General features: G+C 37.5%; 2 protein-coding genes across 2 annotated transcripts in view; one reads left to right on the top strand and one right to left on the bottom strand.

Annotated features, from left to right (window-relative positions):
• LOC134676793 (uncharacterized) overlaps window positions 1–20396 on the top strand; it is a 122290-nt gene that overhangs the window by 22208 nt on the left and 79686 nt on the right. The gene's annotated exons all lie outside the window — the stretch shown is intronic.
• Window positions 565–20396, bottom strand: part of LOC134677080 (protein seele) — a 222735-nt gene continuing 202903 nt past the window's right edge. The window contains exon 8 of the transcript XR_010099988.1: window positions 565–653. The gene's annotated coding sequence lies outside the window, so the exon portion shown is untranslated. The remainder of the gene's footprint in view (window positions 654–20396) is intronic.

Below are 20396 nucleotides of genomic sequence, written 5' to 3'. Positions count from 1 at the left end.
ACGAACTTGCAAGGGACTTGGTAGACACCAACGACAATCCGAGTAGGCTGAAAAGGTGGCAAATACTGCGGCTAGACCAAAGGCACTAGAAGATAAATTCTATCAAAGTCAAGAGAGAGTATTCTGAGTATTTGATGGAATACCTCTCAGAACCCTCAAAAGACAGAACATCTGATTATGGCTGAAACAGCCGATTGCAGATAAAAAGAAAGAAGAAAAAAACCTAAATCTTCCTCAAGAATCACTCTATCTATACTTAGGTGAAAACCGCATGAAAATACGTTCAGTAGTTTTTGAGTTTATCGCGAACGTACATAGACACAGACGGACGCGGCGGGGGCCTTTGTTTTATCCGTCCTGCTTATCGTACGTGCAGTACTTGCATGAAAAACATAATTTAAATAAAGAACTTATTCAAAGAGAACAAGATAAAAAAGGGTTGTCTGGAAGAGATCGCTTTTTAGCGGTATCGTCTTGGGTCGTCCCATTCGTTTTACGTCAAATTCTTAAATTAGTCCTATTCTGTTTTCGTCACTCATTCTACATTGAAAGCCACCGACGATTGTGACGAATGTAGAATGAGTGACAAAAGCAGAATAGGACTAATTTAAGAAATTGACGAAAAACGAATGGGACGACCCAAGACGATACCGCTAAAAAGCGATCTCTTCCAGACGACCCTTTTTTTATCTTGTTCTCTTTGAATAAGTTCTTTATTTAAACGATGTTTTTCATGCAAGTACTGCACGTACGACGCCCATTCTTTTCAAAATTTAAATTACTAACCCTACCACGTATATACATATTGGAAACAACCATATTTGTAAGAAAACACTTACACCTATATGAAATGCGCAAAAACCTAGTAACTGGCAATACGAGATGTAAAAATTTACTAGCTATCCCGACGTGTAATTTGGTAATGTATCAAAACAGCCCCCATGTAAGAGCCATTAAAATATATAATCAACTACCCCACAGTATAACGACCGAGATTAGAGATAGCGTATTCAAGAAAAAGCTTGTAGACCTACTGATAAAAAAATGCTACTATAGTATAGACGAATTCCTTAATGACAAAGATTTAAATTGACTAGACACTTAATTAGATGTGACAAATACTATTATAATTAATGAGAATAAATTTAAATATATGTAATTAAACTGTATAATACCATTATTCATTAATCTTTAGTACTACATATATGATGTTACAAAATATAACATAAGTATAGAAATAAGTCATTGTAATGCCCTCACAGGGTAGCATGTACTATTCCTAAGATATATAATTAACACCATGTATTCTTATGCATCATTGTACTGTACATGTATACAATAAATAAATACAAATAAAATAAATACAAATACCTTTTTAGCGATAAGACCGCCTGATGTTTAACCTCTTCTTACTGTATTACTGGAGCGCTGGTGGCCTAGCGGTAAGAGCGTGCGACTTACAATCCGGAGGTCGCGGGTTCAAACCCCGGCTCGTACCAATGAGTTTTTAGGAACTTATGTACGAAATATCATTTTCTCAAACATGCAATGAAATATTGATGTTATGTTCCTTATAATAGGCTGCGAAGTATGACGTTTCAGGTGCGGCTAGGACAAAAGGTCTTTAATGGAATTTCATACAAATCTTGCAGGCCTAGGCCGGCAAAGTCCTTTTTTTTAATTTTCATTTCACAGATATTTGTGACACAGCATCGTGGCATTCATCCATTTAAAAAAACTAGAGGCAGTTTTTGCTTTATGGTTCGTAATGACACTCTGCCACTACGCCTATAAAAAAAAAACACAAAAAACAATGTTTGCTATAATTTGCAGTTTTAATTGTATAAAATCAACACGAACTTAATAAATAATACATTATTAATCAAATTCTATAATTTTAAATTATAAATTTAACTACACAAATAAAAACATTTAAAATATTTCATCTAAACGTTAGCGGTAAAAAGGTCTACTCAAACACGCGTAGTTATTTTTTTTAAATTGTTATGGAGGTAAAGTTGAAAAATTTTATTCTGTTTTATTGGATTTATGGTGCGTTGTTGATTTTTTTACTTTAATATGAGTTCCGACGAAATAATAAAATTAATATTAATTGTAATCGTAGGTGTTGGAATTGGCAGCGTAAGCAGAATTGAATTTAAATAACTTGCTGCCTCTGCCGCCAAGTCAAAGACGAAGTATAAAAAATGGCGAGACACTAAGAAAAATGGCTTACAGTTTATTAGAAACAGTTTTGTGGCATATTTTAAATGAATGTAACTGCAAATTCGTCAACACTGTGGAAATTATACTTATTTTCTCCATGCATAAAGCAACGGTGTATGTGAAACATGATATCAACATGAAAGACTATGTAACCGTATGTGACGAAAACGACAGTCAGACGGATACAGGGCGAAAAAATCAAAGATACATGAAAATATACGGGTAGTAAAAATACACGACTCGTGTAAAACATACGCGTGATAATGATAAAGGTACGTGTTGGTTATATTTTGGGTGTAGTTTTTAGTTTTTTCTATAAATACTACTTTAAAATACTCTTTACTAATTTTTTTTTGTCTGTTACCTTCCGTGATTATTTCTCACTTGATGGTCTAATCGGAAGATCAGCGCTGGAAGTCGCCAGCAACATGCTGAGATGGGACCATTTCGTGACACTTTATTTTTCACTATGTTTTTTCTATGTATGTCTGTTGTCTGTGTGTTTACGAATAAAAAACTATTCTATTCTATTCTATTCTATTCTAAATAAAACTTGGGTTTAGTGGATTTTTTATTTTATTTATTTCATTGCATGTTTGAGAAAAGCACTATACATACCTCGGCGGGAAATGGGGTTGCCCGCGCTCAGACCTATCCGGCCTCGCTTCGCTCGGCCGTCTATATGTCTTCGGCCGGCAACCCCTTTCGTCCCGGCCTTTGTAGTAATGTACTATTGATATTTACCAGTCGCTTTTCGGTGAAGGAAAACATCGTGAGGAAACCTGCATACATCTGCGAAGAAATTCAAAGTTGTATGTGAAGTCCCCAATCCGCATTGGGCTAGCGTGGGGACTATAGCCCAAGCCCTCTCGCGCTCGAGAGGAGGCCTGTGCCCAGCAGTGGGACGTATATAGGCTGAGATGATGATGATGATGATGATGACTGTATTATTTGTATTGTTTTCTGTAATGAGGTGTGCAATAAAGAGCAGAAAGAGTATTTATAGTATAGTATTGTAAACAATTGCATGACTTTTCAGGGGTGTAGTGAATAGTAGTGATATACAGTCGCCGTCAGATATATCTGAGCGGCCAAGGTGTTCACAATATCTGAACACGCACTCTCACGCCTTGACAATAGAGGCGTGCTCAGATATTTGTCAGCATATTTGTCTGATCGCAACCGTACAACCCACAAAGCGTTAGTTATCTTTTTATCGGGTACCTCCTTAGAGCGTTTAATAACTGGAGTCGCCTTTAAGAGCTTACCCCTCTGCCGAAAACCTTGCACAATTGTGCAAAACTTTTGTATGGACTGACATGGCTATTTGTACGGGGGTCGCTTTGTTTCCCATAAAGTTTTAAGTCATAATCATAATGTATTGTTTGTCATATTATCGTTAGTCATAAAACTGAAACCGTTAACTTTTCAGGATTTTTGTAAGGTTATTCTATAGATGGGTTAGGTTAGGTTAGGTTTGTTGTATGGCAATCCTGAAAAGTTACGCGTTTTGGAGAAAAATCAATTATGACTAACGAAAATTCGGACAAACAATACATTATGACTTAAAACTATTTGGGAAACAATAGAGACCCATTTGTACGTTACGTACAATCATGTAGAAATTTGACGTCCCCTCCCCCGCAAAAATCGGCAGTCTGTTTTGTACAAAAAATGGCAGCCATGACGTCACCAGTTACTAAATGTTCTAAGCTAGATATATGTCGACTGCGAAAATAATAGTCTTTTTGGTGCCAAAACTGATGTATGGAGTGAGCAGTTGAGCACTCTATTACCATATTTCTCTATGGCGTTAGTAATCTTTTTATCGGGTACCTGTGATTCACCCTGCAGCAGTGACTCACTCGCCCTTGACCCTGTGCCGTCTATCTTGCCTTGTGGGGGGTAGTGGGGGTAGTGGGGGGTGGTTACTGGTTAGCAGCCGTTTTACATTGTTTTACCTGTCTACCAAGACATTTAGGGGCGTTTTCTAAAATTTTATAAATATTAAAAACTTGATTCTTTCAAATCTGGACGTTCTTGGCCTCATTCTACTCAGAATCGTTAGCATTCTCCATCCCACCATTAAAAAAAGATGTCCCAAAATGTCCATTCCATTACGTCACGTTTTAGTATGACAAAATTTTCACTTGTATGTGCGTGACGTAGTGGAACGTACAATTTTCATACAAATTTTTGGGACATTTTATTTCATCGTCTGAATTGAACCCAGAAACACCAGAATCTGTGAGAATCACATTTTCAATATTTATTTTAGAAAACGCCCTTAGATAGAAATAAATAAATAAATAAATAAAGAAATAATGAATAATAACTGAAATCTAGATATAATTTAAAACCTTATTTTGCTAAGCCCTGTTCGGGTCCAAGTAGATATGTATTTAGGGTGGAGCGAAATCCAAAATTCTTGAATATAACAATGGAAGTAGTGTTGATTTTGAAACTTGATGTAATCACTATATTTAATCTACATGACAAACTGCAACTTCTTGTACTTGTTCCACATTGATAATCAAATTTTTTTTTTTCATACAACGACACTCCACCCTAGTATGTATGTGCCTAATACCTACCAAAATTGGTGTGGAACGGATGTACTTTTAGTATTTGAAAGCGACGAAATCGCGGAGTGAGCCACGCCTGCCTGTAGTAAATACGAGTACTTATATACAGAGAAACGCATATTTCTTACATTTTACTCCGATATCGCATCGGATAATATGTAAACGCTTTATGCCTTTCCATAACGCTTGTTTACCTCTAGGTCGTGGTATAAAAACATAGCCAGGTATGAGGTAGGGTTAAATCGTCTTTCCAAGTGCGGTAACAGGAAACTGCGACACTCGGAACCTTGACATTCTGACCGTTTTTCTCTTCCGAGTGTACAGCGATATTGCTTAGCGGATTTTGGCGACTATAGTTCGTTTTTTTTTAAGGTAAGCGACTAGACATGTCTTTTAATTGAAAAACGCTTTTTAAAAATCAATAACTATTACTTATGAAAGCAGAAGAATATAAATGATCGTATTAGATTCATAAATGTTACATATTTACCGTAACTTAATATTTTTAAAATGTGTTTTTCAATTAAAAGACACATCAAGATTGTTTACCTTATTTCTAATGCTAAAAAAAAACGAACTATAATACAGTAATTTTATACATTTAGCGTTTGCGTTAGTTCTGATTTTTTGCAGACTTGTGATGACTTTATGATGTTGGCCCAATGAATAATCCAAGTTTGAGACTTCGAGCTCCGAACGCAACTTTGTCAAAAATCTGCAAAACCCGCGAAATTTTCGGAGATTTTTAAGATTTGGGCGATTATAACCCTAAAGGACTAGTTTTTGATAGTATCTTCTCAGGCCGTTTTTAAAGTGGACTAAATTTGCTACAATACGAGACTAGAATTGTCTAAGTAGACCTAGTAGTTTCCGAAATAAAACCTTTCAAAATTTATATTTTTTTCGAAATTGTATTCGTAGGGTAAGTGCAGTGAGTATGCACTTTTGTCTCAGGCGATGCAGCTTGGCACGATTGTTCCTAAGGCCAAACAAAGGTTAGCTCGAGATCGTACCATGCCTACCCCCCAAAAAGGTAGGGGCAAGGGTCGGATCACCAGGTCCAATCTATGCTAAATTTCTTCCTGCTCTTAGCAACTAGGGCAGTTGTCAAGTTGTAAGTGAGTCCCATAGTTCTTAATTCGCCGATATAAGAGCTATGGGATATATTTTTGAGTGAGATGTGTGTTTGCACACCAGTGGCGGCGCGTCAAACATATCCATAGGCAAGCCGGGACTAATTTGGCTTACATATTTCCTTTACAACTCTGCTCAAACGTCCAAAAATAGGCAAGCCGGTGGGAATCGGCTTTTATGGACGCGCCGCCACTGTTGCACACATCTTTTTACACTTGACTACAAAGGCCAAAGGTCAGGGGAGGCTACTTTTTAGGCTTTAGTTTCAATGCACTTAAATATCAATGCTATTGTGATTAGGTACTCATTTTCAAAACAACTTACAAGGAAAGGTACCCAACTGTCCGTCTCCGATTTGATTTATTTTTATATGTTATAGGGTACCTAGTCTAAAATAACAGACACGTATTTTTTTTAGCTAGCCAAACTCAACCTATTGGGAGAAATCGTCCTCCAAAGTACTGAAAAGTGAAAAAACCCTCTTTACTTCTGTAGATAGTTTTGTTCAAGCAAATTGCTAGTTAGTTACTGGTTTGATTATTATGTTGGAGACAATGAAAAAATCATGGACAAGTGTTTTGTTATTTCTGCTCAATCAAAGGTATGTTTTACAAAAAAAAACACACTTCAAAGATGTACTGATGAAGTCATGTGGTATTAAAAAACCGGGCAAGTGCGAGTCGGACTCGCGCACGAAGAGTTCCGTACCAATATGCAAAAAAACGGAAAAAAATGCAGAAAAAAAAACGGTCATCCATCCAAGTACTGACCACGCCCGACGCTGCTTAACTTTGGTCAGAAATCACGTTTGTTGTTCGTGAGATACAGCCTGGTGACAGACGGACGGATGGACGGACGGACGGACAGCGAATTCTTAGTAATAGGGTCCCGTTTTACCCTTTGGGTACGGAACCCTAAAAACCTTTTTATTCTTAAACATTACCTACTAAGTAATGACGTCATTACTTAAACTAGATGAGAGATGACCTAAGCAACCTTTTGTTAAAGCCTTTATCTAACTCCACCTATAAATCCCTAAGCGAACTGACCCTAAACACTTATCCCTTATCTCTATACCATCAAAGGTCATTTTCGTTATCACCATCCACAATATTAACTCACCAATTTTAAACCGTATTTCAAAGCTATAAGACCCATCTCAGGTCACCGAGTTTTTTATAATACTTACGCAACCCTTTTGACAAAAACCTAAAAGAGACCTAATCCTTATGACATAAGGTTGTTTTCAGGTTGATTAAATATAAATGATTCACCCAAGGTTGTATTGACTCAGGGTTACAGGGAAAGTAATCATGCGTTATGTTATGCAAAATTAATCCTAATCCGGTTTGGTTAAGGTTGAAATTTGGTTTGTTAAGGTTTTCACGTGGTTATTGAAGTATTATAACCTTGTTTCGATAAGCGTAAGGATATTAAATTTATAATCATCACTACAAGGGCGGTTTCAACCCTTAGCCATATTTTGCGAGATGTAAATTTAGGTTACGTCATACTGGGCCACTTTTCCTACTAGACTAACGCTGAAATCGCGAAAAAAATGTTGCCTCTCCCATAGAAAACAGCGGAGTTATGTTAAGACGAAACAGGAGCTGAGTTTTAAATATTTTAGGTAAATATACCCGTCTCGCTAACGGAAGCAGCTCCTATAAAACTAGTGCGATAAGGACAAGGCGAAAAATCCTGCGTAAAAATCTCAAAAATCGAGGTTTCGTACTCGACTCTTTCCTCCTCCGAAACTTAACCAATCGTAACCAAATTTGGAAATCTAAATGATTATGAAATTATCTGTGTCGGGCCGTTTTGCTTTTTTGGCTAATTGATATCAGTTTTGAATACTACGCCTCTCATTGCGGCATAGTCAATGAGGCCATTTTGGCCATTTTTGAGGGGCTCTAGCGCGTTAAAAAAACAAAAATATCAAAAAAGCAAAACGGTCCGACACAGATATTGACAATATTAATCTGTGTTGAAAAAATCATTGCTATTGCATCAAAAGGCACGGAGGAAATAGTCGAGTATGTTTGTATGGAGAAATGGCCACTCCTGTTGGCTCTTAACGGAACTGGTATAGAGCAGCGGTCGGCAACCTTTTAGCAGCCAAGGGCCACATAGTAGTTAAGGACGTTGACGCGGGCCGCACTTTGTTAATATTTATGACTTTATCAGACATTGTTGTTTGACAATATTACAAACAAAATAACCAAGCGGCCCGCGGGCCGCTTGTTGCCGATCGCTGGTATAGATACAAGATATTTATTCATAATTTCAATTGTGTTTGAATACATAGAGTAGAAGCATAAATAATATTCTGAAATAAATTATTTTAATTATAACACTTAAATAAATTCCAGTCAATTTAACTACAACAAAAATAAAAATAAAACATCAATTAAATGAAGGAGAGAATTTGCCATGATCAATACATACTTCCAACTGAAATGGTAAATTAAGGTTAATATTAACGTAATTAACTCTAATTAATCATTAGGGTTGAAATTGTTTATACCAATTCCGTTAACACCACTCCGCTGCACCGACAAATGCTATAAAATTAACGATGTCTGCTAATTAAACAACTAATCAATCAATCAATCAAACTTTTATTGATAAAATATAACATGTCAACACAAACTAAAACGAGTGTGTACCGTCTCTTCCGAAAATCCTTTTTTCCATATTGATATTTTTGCCGTTCGCAATTTATACCATTTTACTTTTTCTCGATCGCATCCTTTTTCGAAATCATATTTAACCATTCGCATATTTTCCCATTATTTTAATTTTCCAATATCTTAATTTTCTAATAGGTTTTCTAACCATTCGCATAATTTCCCACTATATTTTATTTGTTTACAATCACGGAATAGATAGGTGCGACGACGAGCGAAGCGAGTGAACTGCGAGCAAAACAGTGCGCGAAGCCGAGCGAGCGAAGCGAGCGTGCCGCGGCAGCGGCCGGCGAGCGCCAGAACCGACTAATTATATTGTACGATATTGATTTACAAAAAGAAGTTATTTTTAGTGAGTCTCTCGTATATTATAATAAGAATACATATCCAAATTATCCGAATGGTTAGAAAACATATTAGGAAAATAAGCTACTGGAAAATAAAATTAATGGGAAAATATGCGAATGGTTAGAAATGCTTCCGGGAAAGGATGCTATCGAGAAAAAGTAAAATGGTAAAAATTGCGAATGACAATTATATCAATATGGAAAAAACGATTTTCGGAAGAGACAGTACACACTCTAAATTATCGTATTAAATTCATAACTGTTACATATTCGCCGTAACTTATTTTTAAAATGTGTTTTTCAATTAAAAGACACATCAAGATTGTTTACCTTATTTCTAATGCTAAAAAAACGAACTATAATAAAAATAAAACTGAGATATCGTCGGGTGACAAGCAAAAGTCACTAACTAGCACCATTGAAATTATTGGACAATAAACCGTGCTACAAGTGTAATAAAGTGCATTGTTACTTTAATTTTTAGGGTTCCGTACCCAAAGGGTAAAACGGGACCCTATTACTAAGACTTCGCTGTCCGTCCGTCCGTCCGTCCGTCTGTCTGTCACCAGGCTGTATCTCACGAACCGTGATAGCTAGACAGTTGAAATTTTCACAGATGATGTATTTCTGTTGCCGCTATAACAACAAATACTAAAAACAGAATAAAATAAAGATTTAAATGGGGCTCCCATACAACAAACGTGATTTTTGACCAAAGTTAAGCAACGTCGGGAGTGGTCAGTACTTGGATGGGTGACCGTTTTTTTTTTCTTTTTTTTCGTTTTTTTTTTTGCATTATAGTACGGAACCCTTCGTGCGCGAGTCCGACTCGCACTTGCCCGGTTTTTTGATAGTACTTTGTGACTTGCTTGTCACACCCGACGAAATACATACAGAGGTTGGACAAAGTTGAAATTCGAACTCTGATTATAATCAAATCGTGTCAAAAGTCCGTTAACGGTCAACCAACCGGTTCAGACTTAATCCAGACTGGCTAGGTTTAGGTTAGGGCGGTTGCCCATGGTGACCCCTTGAAAAGCAGTCCAAATACAGGGTGGATTTATTCAGGGCAAATACCAGTAGTAGTGTAAATTTCATTCGATAGCGTGACGTGACGTACGCGTTTGCGTTAAGTCTCATTTTTTATGGGATTATCCACAGCGCGCCAAGCGGGACGTATTGGAAACTCAAAATCCCATTCAAAGAATCAAGACTTAGGATCGATTGCACCAAACCATTTTAAAGCGTTCGCTAAATTTTAAAGTATGGGAAGTTTTGTGTAAAAAAAAGATCTCTGCTGCGTGACGTTGATCAGTCTGTTAACTGTGGTTGGTGCCTGGCCTTTAATCCAGACTGGCAAGGTTTAGGGACTTTGCACTGGTACTCTGGCACATGGTAACTCTTTGAAAAGCAGTCGAAATACATGGTGGATTGATTAAACTGGCCAGGGAATTACCCTATGTAAGGTCTTATTAGTGGACTATGGAGCCCTAAAAATGCACGATGTGATCCGTGTGCGTGTACCTGCCTTATCTAGACTAGCCCTTAACCCTTTGTCTGATACAATGAGACGACCCAAACCCTAATGGACTGGATACCGAGGGGTGTAGTTGACCATTCTATAAAAGATAATCCCTTTATGCATCGAGGTCCAATGATATAATAGAATGGAACGGATGTTTGGCTGATTTCAATAAGAAAGAGTATTTAAAAAAAATTACCATAGAAAATGGATCGGCCAAAATATATGAAAAAGCCAATTTTTTTTTCGCGATTTTGGGGTTGGTCCTATAGTAAAAGTAGCTCAGTATAATCCCAAAACCTCCCAGGCAACGGGAACGCAGTTATTTTTTGGCCACCCTGTATAAGCTAAATAGTGTTTTGGTGCAAAGAACCTCAGACGCTTAGCGTTTACTAGTCAGGATAAACTGAAACAGCAATCCTTTGTCTCAAGCATACTGTCCGATACTACACCGATAGGAAAACGCCAGTTTACGCTTGTTTTCTTGACCTATCAAAAGCTTTTGATATGGTGTCTTACGACCTTCTTTGGCATAAGCTTCGTACAGAGACAGACGTACCGGAGGATGTAATAGGTGTTTTTGATTATTGGTATAACAACCAAACAAATGTGGTCAAGTGGGGCAATGCCTTTTCTGATGAGTACAGGTTGAGGTGCGGGGTGAGGCAGGGGGGGTTAACCTCGCCGCGTCTCTTCAACTTGTACATCAATGCGCTCATAGAGGATCTCAGCAGTACCAGAGTTGGATGTGCGATTGCCGGGGAAATGGTCAACAATATTAGTTACGCGGATGACATGGTGCTGCTGGGGCCCTCTGTATGTGCAATCAGAAAACTTTTGAGTAAGTGCGAGGAGTATGCTGTGACTCACGGACTTAGGTACAATGTGGCTAAAAGTGAGGTTGTTGTTTTCCAGCCGCGTGAGCATAAGGTGGACAGGGTACCGGAAATCGCGCTGTACGGAATACCTCTGAATAGGACCAAGAATTTCAAGTACCTGGGTCATTGGGTCACGGAATACCTCTCGGATGATCTAGACGTTGAGAGGGAGCGCAGGGCGTTGGCTGTCCGGGGTAACATGGTGGTTCGCAGGTTTGCTCGGTGTACAAAGGAAGTTAAGATAACTCTGTTTAAGGCATATTGCCAATCCTTTTACACTTGCAGCCTGTGGGTCAACTATACCCAGAGGGCAGTCAGCGCCTTGCGCGTTCAGTATAATAACATATTTAGGATGCTGTTGGGTCTTCCTAAGTTCTGTAGCGCTTCGGGTATGTTTGCGGATACGCGAGTAGATGGGTTTCATGCCATAATACGAAAACGAACCGCCTCCCTTATGCGCCGCGTACGTGAGAGCTCCAACAGCATCCTAAGTCTGGTGGCTAATAGGCTAGATTGTCCTATAGCAAGGCACTGGGATAGTCTCCATGTTCCCACTTTATCCTAACTTAAGAATAGTTTTTTTTTTTTTTTTATGTCATGACATTTTAATTGAAATTGACTGCGCATAATTTTAATATTTAAATGAAATCTCAGATATAAATTTTATTATTTTATTATATTTTATTATTGCTTATCAATTTTATTTTTAATTTTATTTTATTTTTATCAATTATCAAATGCTCGGTTAATTTATTTTTAATGTCTAGTCATGGATCTATAAATTATATACCTATTTTTATTGATTTTAGTTTTAAGTTTTGACATTTTAATTAAATTGGACTGCGCATATATTTACAGTGTTTTTTATAGTATTACATTTTAATCTTTTAATAATCAATGAATTTTATTATTTATTATCAAATGCTAAGTTTAATTTAATTGTAATGTCTAGTCAAGAATCTTTATGTTATACTTATACCTAATTTTTTAAATATATTTTAATTTTATCTTAAATGTATACCTATGGATCGATGTTGTCTGGAATAAATGATTTATTATTATTATTTATTATTATTAAACTATTTAAACTACCTACCTTCCTATAAAATAGCTTTCCTTGTTATTCTCACCAATTTCCACCCATAATAACCAGTATATAGTGACCTCTCGCTGTATACAAACTGTATGCGTACCTAGTTCTGACTAAAACTGGTCATTCTAAAGCGAGGAGACGATGACAATAACCATTTAAACACGTGAACCTTGCCGCCCTATTTCCCAACTGCATTCAAAACTCTACCTTCCTATATCCAATTAAGTCTCATTTCAGCTTGTCGCCATCTCACACTAGCTCCACACGTTCAAAACGCGACCGTATAATAAAGGAGTAAGGTTGGTTTTAGTGTGGGGTTGTCTCGAGACCCGGCCGCCCCGATGACCGGGTCACGAGATGCGTTCCGAACACCTCCGGAAACGTACGAACGTGCACGAACGTTTTACGGAGGTGAATCCTTTTATTGCATTTTGTGTAGGGGTTTTATGGAAATTGGTACGGATGGTAGAAAGCAGATTATAGCTTTCATCATCATCATCATTTCAGCCTATATACGTCCCACTGCTGAGCACAGGCCTCCTCTCATGCGCGAGAGGGCTTGGGCTATAGTCCCCACGCTAGCCCAATGCGGATTGGGGACTTCACATACACCTTTGAATTTCTTCGCAGATGTATGCAGGTTTCCTCACGATGTTTTCCTTCACCGAAAAGCTAGTTGGTAAATATCAAATGATATTTCGTACATAAGTTCCGAAAAACTCATTGGTACGAGCCAGGATTTGAACCCGCGACCTCCGGATTAAAAGTCTGTATTATAGCTTTAGATAATTACTTTCATTAAGTATACAGTACAGTCAGCAGCAGTAATTGCTAAGCGGGCGAGGTGTTCAAAATGATCTTGACGCGACTTTATTGTTAAGAGAATAAGAGCGTGTCAAGGTAATTTTGAACACCTCGCCCGCTTAGCAACTTCTGCTGCTGACTGTACAGTATCTAGGCCATTTTCTTTAACACTACACGTTGTTTCAAATTTTTCAAATAAGGGTTCATCCACATATTACGTCACAGCAACAGAGGGAGGGGGGTCATGCCAAATAAGTGCGACAATACGTATTATCTATCTCAGCGGTTCGCAAACTTTTTTGGTGACGGAACCCTTTTAGGAAGCGAAATATTTGACGGAACCCCAAATTAAAAATGTTCGTTCATCACTGAGGACCAGATATACCTATAAAAGAGCTGGTTTTTTAGTGTTCCGTACAAAACTTTGTTTACGGAACACTTATGGGATCACTTCGGTCTTGTTTTCTTATTATTACAAGTATATTTTCGCGGAGCCCCAACAGAGACTTTGCGGAACCCTATATAGGGTAATGGCTGATCTATCTCTTTCCTATGAAAAACTGTGACAAGACGTTACCATTGTCCGTTAATTAAAATTAATGGGTAACATTGCTACACAAATCAAATTGCAAATGCAATGCAGATTTAGCCTGGCCCCAATTTCACCACGGTGACAAGTGCGACAATTGTAAAACATCACTGTTGCTGACGTCACAGGCATCCAAGGGGTACGGTTACCGCTTACCATCGGGCGGGCCGTATTCCTGTTTGCCACCATCATTGTATTATTAAAAAAAAACTTTATTATATCGAAAAAAACAGATATTTCTCTTGCTAAGTTTGTGACAATTAGGGTTTCTGGTTTCTCGACCTTTTTAATTTCTCGAGGCACGGGAATTCTCGACCAAGATTTCTCGAGTTTCTCGAGTATCTCGAGAAATTTTGAAAGCTCCAAACCATGTATTTTTTTTTTTTGCTTTTTTTTCAAATCAGACTCGTAGGTGCATTTTTAGTCACCATATATTGCACTTCAAAAATACAACAACAAAACTATAGTGTATTTCTTTAGGTATTCAACAAAATGTACAGAAACCACAATATGGTATTTTATTAGGCAGCAATATTCAAGTCAATAAATTTGACTCGATGTGACAAAACTTACAGAAGTTTTACTACTTACTATTAATTACACAACGTAACAATAAAGCTGCTAAAATTGTAATATTTTGCTAATAGGAATATACCGGGATGATTTGATTTATCAATAGTAATTTAGTTTTGTAATATTTGCTATTACACTTATTACATGGTTCTATAATTCGTTACAATATTTTTTAAAAGCGTTTTTCAATAAAAAGACACTACATGATTGTCATGAATCATGATAGTTCAAAAGTTTCAAAACATGAAAATCGGTTAAAGCTAGAACGATAGGGGACGGATCAAGGTAGTTTTTTATTTGGTTGGTAATAAATGTATTAAGTAAGTAGATTCCTACCTGAAAATGTAAATTTTATAAAAACATTGTTCATATTTATTTAACTACCTAAATATTTATTCAGGTAGTTAAATAACATAACATTATAGACACATTATGTGTTATACGCGTGTTTTCTTTTTACTTATCACAAGAGATTTATTTCTCGAGTTCTCGAGGCATTGAATATTTTTTTCCCGTCTCGACTTAGGACAAATTTCTCGAGATTTCTCGCCTCGGGAATTCTCGAGCAGAAACCCTAGTGACAATTGTCACAAGAAACACGACAATTGGCATGAAATTCCGACATATAACATTTCCTATCAAGATTCACCAACAATTCTACAAATATGTCGACTAGAAAAAATAATTATTGTTTCACAACATAATACAATTTGTAATACAATACAATTGTAGCAAAATACCTGTCATGTTTGTAAGTATTTCTATAGAAAATATTTTATAAAATTGTAAATATTGTAATATGTCACTTGTCGCTTGACAATTGTCGCTCGACATATGTCACTGACAATTGGAGCCGTGGTGAAATTGGGACACAGTCTGACTCTAGATGTTCTACTTACTACAATCATTTAGGTACTAAGGTCGGTTCGTAGTATCGCGTGACTGGCTCCGATTCCGCGATTTCACGGTTTCAGTGGTATTATGAATAAAAATACAGTAGGCCCGCTTTAACTATCACAAAGAAATAAGTCAACAGAACAACGTAACAAGAAATGTATCATATAATCTATGAATTTAATGAATGTTTATTTGCATCAAACAAGCGTATATAATAGTATACGTAGGTTGCCCTGAAAGTTTCGGGAATTGGAAAAAATACGCGTTTAAATGAAATAAAAGTACTTTTATTGTTTTTCAAAGTATTCTCCTTTGTGTTTAATGCACTTTTTCATTCTCTGAAACCAGTTTTCAAAACAGTTATTGAACTCTGAACTGGGGGTTGACGAAATGGCCATTTTATAAGCGTGGACTGCTTCTTCCGCGGTCTGAAAACGCTGACCACGCAACCGATTCTTTATTTTCGGGAAAGTAAAAAAATCGTTGGGACTTAGGTCGGGGCTGTACGGAGGATGGTCCAGTAATTCGACTTTCTCGCCCTTCAGATAGTCGTTTGTTTTCTGAGCAATATGAGGGCTGGCATTATCATGGTGTAGTATAATACGGCGGTTAGGGTTATTTTTTCGCAGTTCAGCAAAAACAATCGGTAAACAAACGCCTATATACCAATCGGCATTGACAGTTCTTCGATCTTCAAGAGCAATAGTCGCCACGTGACCCGATTTGGAGACAAACGTGGCTACCATTTTTTTGATCGTGCTGCGAGAACGAACAACTTTTGTTGGCTTCGGCTCGTCTTCGTAAACCCATACTCGAGATTGGTTTTTGGATTCAGGCTCATATGCGTAAATCCATGACTCGTCACCTGACACAATACTAAAAACGGCAGTTGAGCTTCCTCCATTAAATCTTTTTAGGGTTTTGTGGCACCAATTGACACGGACCGTTTTCTGGTCGTCAGATAACAAGTGAGGAATCCACCGGGAAAACAACTTCCGCACGCCCAACTCTTGCTGTAAAATAACTTGTACCTGACTCATTCCAATGCCTAAAGTCTCCTGAATTTCCCGATATGTAACATGCCTATCTTCTTTTATCAGTTGGCGAACAACATCGATGTTTTGATCGGTAACGGCAGTTTTCGGTCGACCCTCACGTACGTCATCCGCAAGAGACACACGGCCACGTTGAAATTCCGAATACCACCTGTATATTGTCGTCTTCGAAGGTGCTTCACTACTAAAAGCAATAGTCAATCGGTCTCCACATTGTTGTTGTGTTAATCCACTTTTAAAGTCATAATAAATCATTGCTCTAAAACTTTCGCGGGACAGCTCCATTTTCACCAGCGACTCAACGACTTTAAAAAACAATTGAAAATAGAACATTGTTTTTTTTTTCTTAGTGGCCAGTGTTTTCGAATAATGAGACTATGCTTGTAACAAAGAGGTATAACACATGTCAAATATACGTTCCTAAGTATGCAATTCCCGAAATTTTCAGGGCAACCTACGTATATAGGTGTTGCATTTTTGTTTTTGCACGATCTTTGATTTGCCATGACTGGCGTACAAATATTGTTGGCCTACCCACATAATTATATATTTATAACTTATGGCTCCTCTACGCTTGCTCTACGCGATAGGCTATCATACTGGCCCACTAAGATGGGCCTGCGTGTAGGGAGGGTACACTGAGAAAAAGGATAACAAAAACACACTTAGAATTACAAAAATAAACTTAATCCGGGGACAAGGAGAGTCAACTAATAGGAACAAAATGACTTTTGCAATTTCTATTAGTTCTTGCAATTTCTAATATCTGTTTGTTGAAATTAGATTTAGGATTACTGAGCTGTTTGTAGAAATAAATAAACTTTACAGAAATAGTGAAACGTCTATAATTATTACTAAACTTCATTTTTTCCCCCAGTACAGAACTGTTTTTTAATTCCTGGTTTAGTTTACTAATTATTTTTCTCTCAGTGTAGTAATGTCGGATGGCTTATGGCGCGGCGGGATGGCGATGGGATGGGCATGTCGGCTTTTCATCCGCACTTGTAAATTCATACCTAAGTGTGACAGGGAGGCAACATATCGAACGTGGTTCGCGGCAGGCCCTCAGAAACTTCCCGCTCCCTACACTGAGAGAAAAGTACAACAAAAATACACTTAGAATTACAAAAATAAACTTAATCCGGGGACAAGGAGAGTTAACTAATAGGAACTATTGACTTTTGCAATTTCTATTAGTTCTTGCAATTTCTATTATCTGTTTGTTAGGCCAAGCAATAAGAAGTTATAGAGGGAAATGCTAGGAACACAATTTTTGACTCCGTAGCTTTGTTTGGACTAGTTAGGAGGTGAACATATCAAAAGTCCCCGGCCGTAGCCCCGGTGCTGGGGGGTAGAGAGGGGTAAGAAGGTCGAATTTTTCGGTTTTTCACTTATATCTTGGAAACTTTGCGTCTTAGCGACATGACTACTAAGTCTACTAAGACAAACCAAAAGCTGATAAAATTTGTTACAAGTTTTATTCAGTCAAGTTTTTCGATATCTTGAATAGTTTTTGAGATATTCGCTCTTGAAAGTTTATTTAGGGCTTTCAATGTTATCTTGATATCTACATTAGTGAAGGTGCTAGGCCTAGTTTGGTATCATTTTCGTATAAATCGGGGGTGCTGAATTCATTTTTGGTATCACATTGACACCATTCCTAAGAAAAAACATATAAACTTTAAACAAATACCTTTTTTTTTAAATTCCTCTTCACGCTTAAACCACTCAACCGATTTAATTGAAATTTGGTATACAGATATTTTGAGTCCCAAGACAGGACATAAAATACTTTTTATCTCAATAATTATCCTTTAAAGTTGTGAAATGGAGTATGGGGGGAATTTAACTTCGTCGACGAAACTGAATTCCTGAGGTTAATACTTCTTGAGGTAAGGTTTGAAGTCATGTTTGGTATCATTTTCATCTAAATCACGGATGTATACCATCCTAAATTTCATCTAAACCGGTTCAGCGGTTATTGACTCCCCATACAAACTTCCACCCCACTTTTCACACCCTCAAAAGATGCTTTTGGTTATAAAAACTATGCTATGTCCTGTGTCGAGACTAAAACTATTTCTATACCAAATTTCAACGAAATTGGTTCAGCGGTTTAAGCGTGAAGAGGGATTTAAAAAAATATATTTTTTTAAATTTTGGTTTTACTTCGGAATAGTGTCAATGTGATACCGTAAATGAATTCAGCACCCCCGATTTATACGAAAATGATACCAAACATGGCCTAACAGCTTCACGGATGTAGATATCAAGATAAAATTAAAATCCCTAAATAAACTTTCAAGAGCGGGTATCTCAAAAACTATTCAAGATATTGAAAAACTTGACTGGATAAAACTTGTAACTAATTTTATCAGCTTTCAGTTTGTCTCAGTAGTCATGTCGCTAAGACGCAAAGTTTCCAAGATATCAATAAAAAACCGAAAAATTCGACCTTCTTACCCCCCTCTACCCCCCAGCACCGGGGCTACAGCCGGGGACTTTTGATATGTTCACCTCCTAACTAGTCCAAACAAAGTTACGGAGTCAAAAATTGTGTTCCTAGCATTTCCCTCTACAACGTTTTTTGAGCATTCATTTCCTGACCTATTGTTGAAATTATATTTGGGATTACTGAGCTGTTTGTAGAAATAAATAAACTTTACAGAAATAGTGAAACGTCCATAATTATTACTAAAACTTCATTTTATCCCCCAGTACAGAACTGTTTTTTAATTCCTGGTGATGATTTTTCTCTCAGTGTACATATTAACTCACATTTAGACGGGTCTAACGCGAATTTTATTGAATTAAGTACCTTGATTTACCGACGTTTCGACACAATTTTCACTGGTCGTGGTCGCGGGTAACTGATGTCCCAGCAAAATGTGACTTAATATGTGTTCAAAACGCGAAAGTTTAATATATTATATTGTTTCCCGCTGCCTCTTGTTGACCTACTGTAGCCGACATTTTTATGGGGGTAGACTGTGGGGAGGGGGGTGCTTCCACGTAACTTAAGACTGGCTTTGAACTTCGACCAGTCTATATAACCATATGTGACGTTGCACAGGTAAAGGTACCTTATGGCGGCTGGCGCTTACGTCGCATAGCGCCGCAATAATATTGGAGCGACGTTAATAATAGCGTAAGCGCCAACCGCCATAAGGTACCTTTACCCGTGGGACGTCACATATAAACATAGGTATGTGACGTTGCACAGGTAAAGGTACCTTCTGGCGGTTGGCGCTTTAGTATTGTAGCACCGCATTAGTAGGTATTGCAGCGTCTGTTATAACTAGAGATGCCACGAATATTCGGCAGCTATTCGGTATTCGGCCTATTCGGCCACTTTGCCGAATATTCGGTATTCGGCCGAATGTTGCTTTTTATTCGGCCGAATACCGAATATCTGTTGCACCTACCTAAAAAGAAAAATAACACAAAAAATTACCAAAAACTAGATATATAAGTATATAATATTTAAAATGTATTCTTGGAAAGTAGCTAAATACGAAGGCACGTTTGTAGGCATTTGTTGATTACAAAATATTTTCTATTTTATCATAGTTTCGTTCATTAATTCTGTTCAACATAAAAATATTAAACGTTGTGCTTTGTTGGCGAACAGTTTTCATGATAATTGTGACTCAAAATGTTCGCATGTTATGCCGAATATTCGGTCGCCGAATATTCGGTATTCGGCCGAGAGAGGGGCCGAATATTCGGTATTTGGCCGAGACAGGGGCCGAATATTCGGTATTTGGCCGAGAGAGGGGCCGAATATTCGGTATTCGGCCAAATTCACTATTCGGGGCATCTCTTATAAATTATAACCATAGAGTAATATATATAAATAAGGAAAGAGTGGTACCTCCATACATCAGTTTTCTTGCTAAAACGCGCGTTGTTTCGTAGGCGACATCTAGCGTCAAGTAGTGGAACTATCAGTGAAACTACTACGTACCGCTAGACAGTTAAAATTTTCACAGATGATGTATAT

This window comes from Cydia fagiglandana, chromosome 25, assembly GCF_963556715.1.
Source record: "Cydia fagiglandana chromosome 25, ilCydFagi1.1, whole genome shotgun sequence".
NCBI classification, from domain to species: domain Eukaryota; kingdom Metazoa; phylum Arthropoda; class Insecta; order Lepidoptera; family Tortricidae; genus Cydia; species Cydia fagiglandana.
This window is presented reverse-complemented; position numbering and strand designations above follow the sequence as displayed.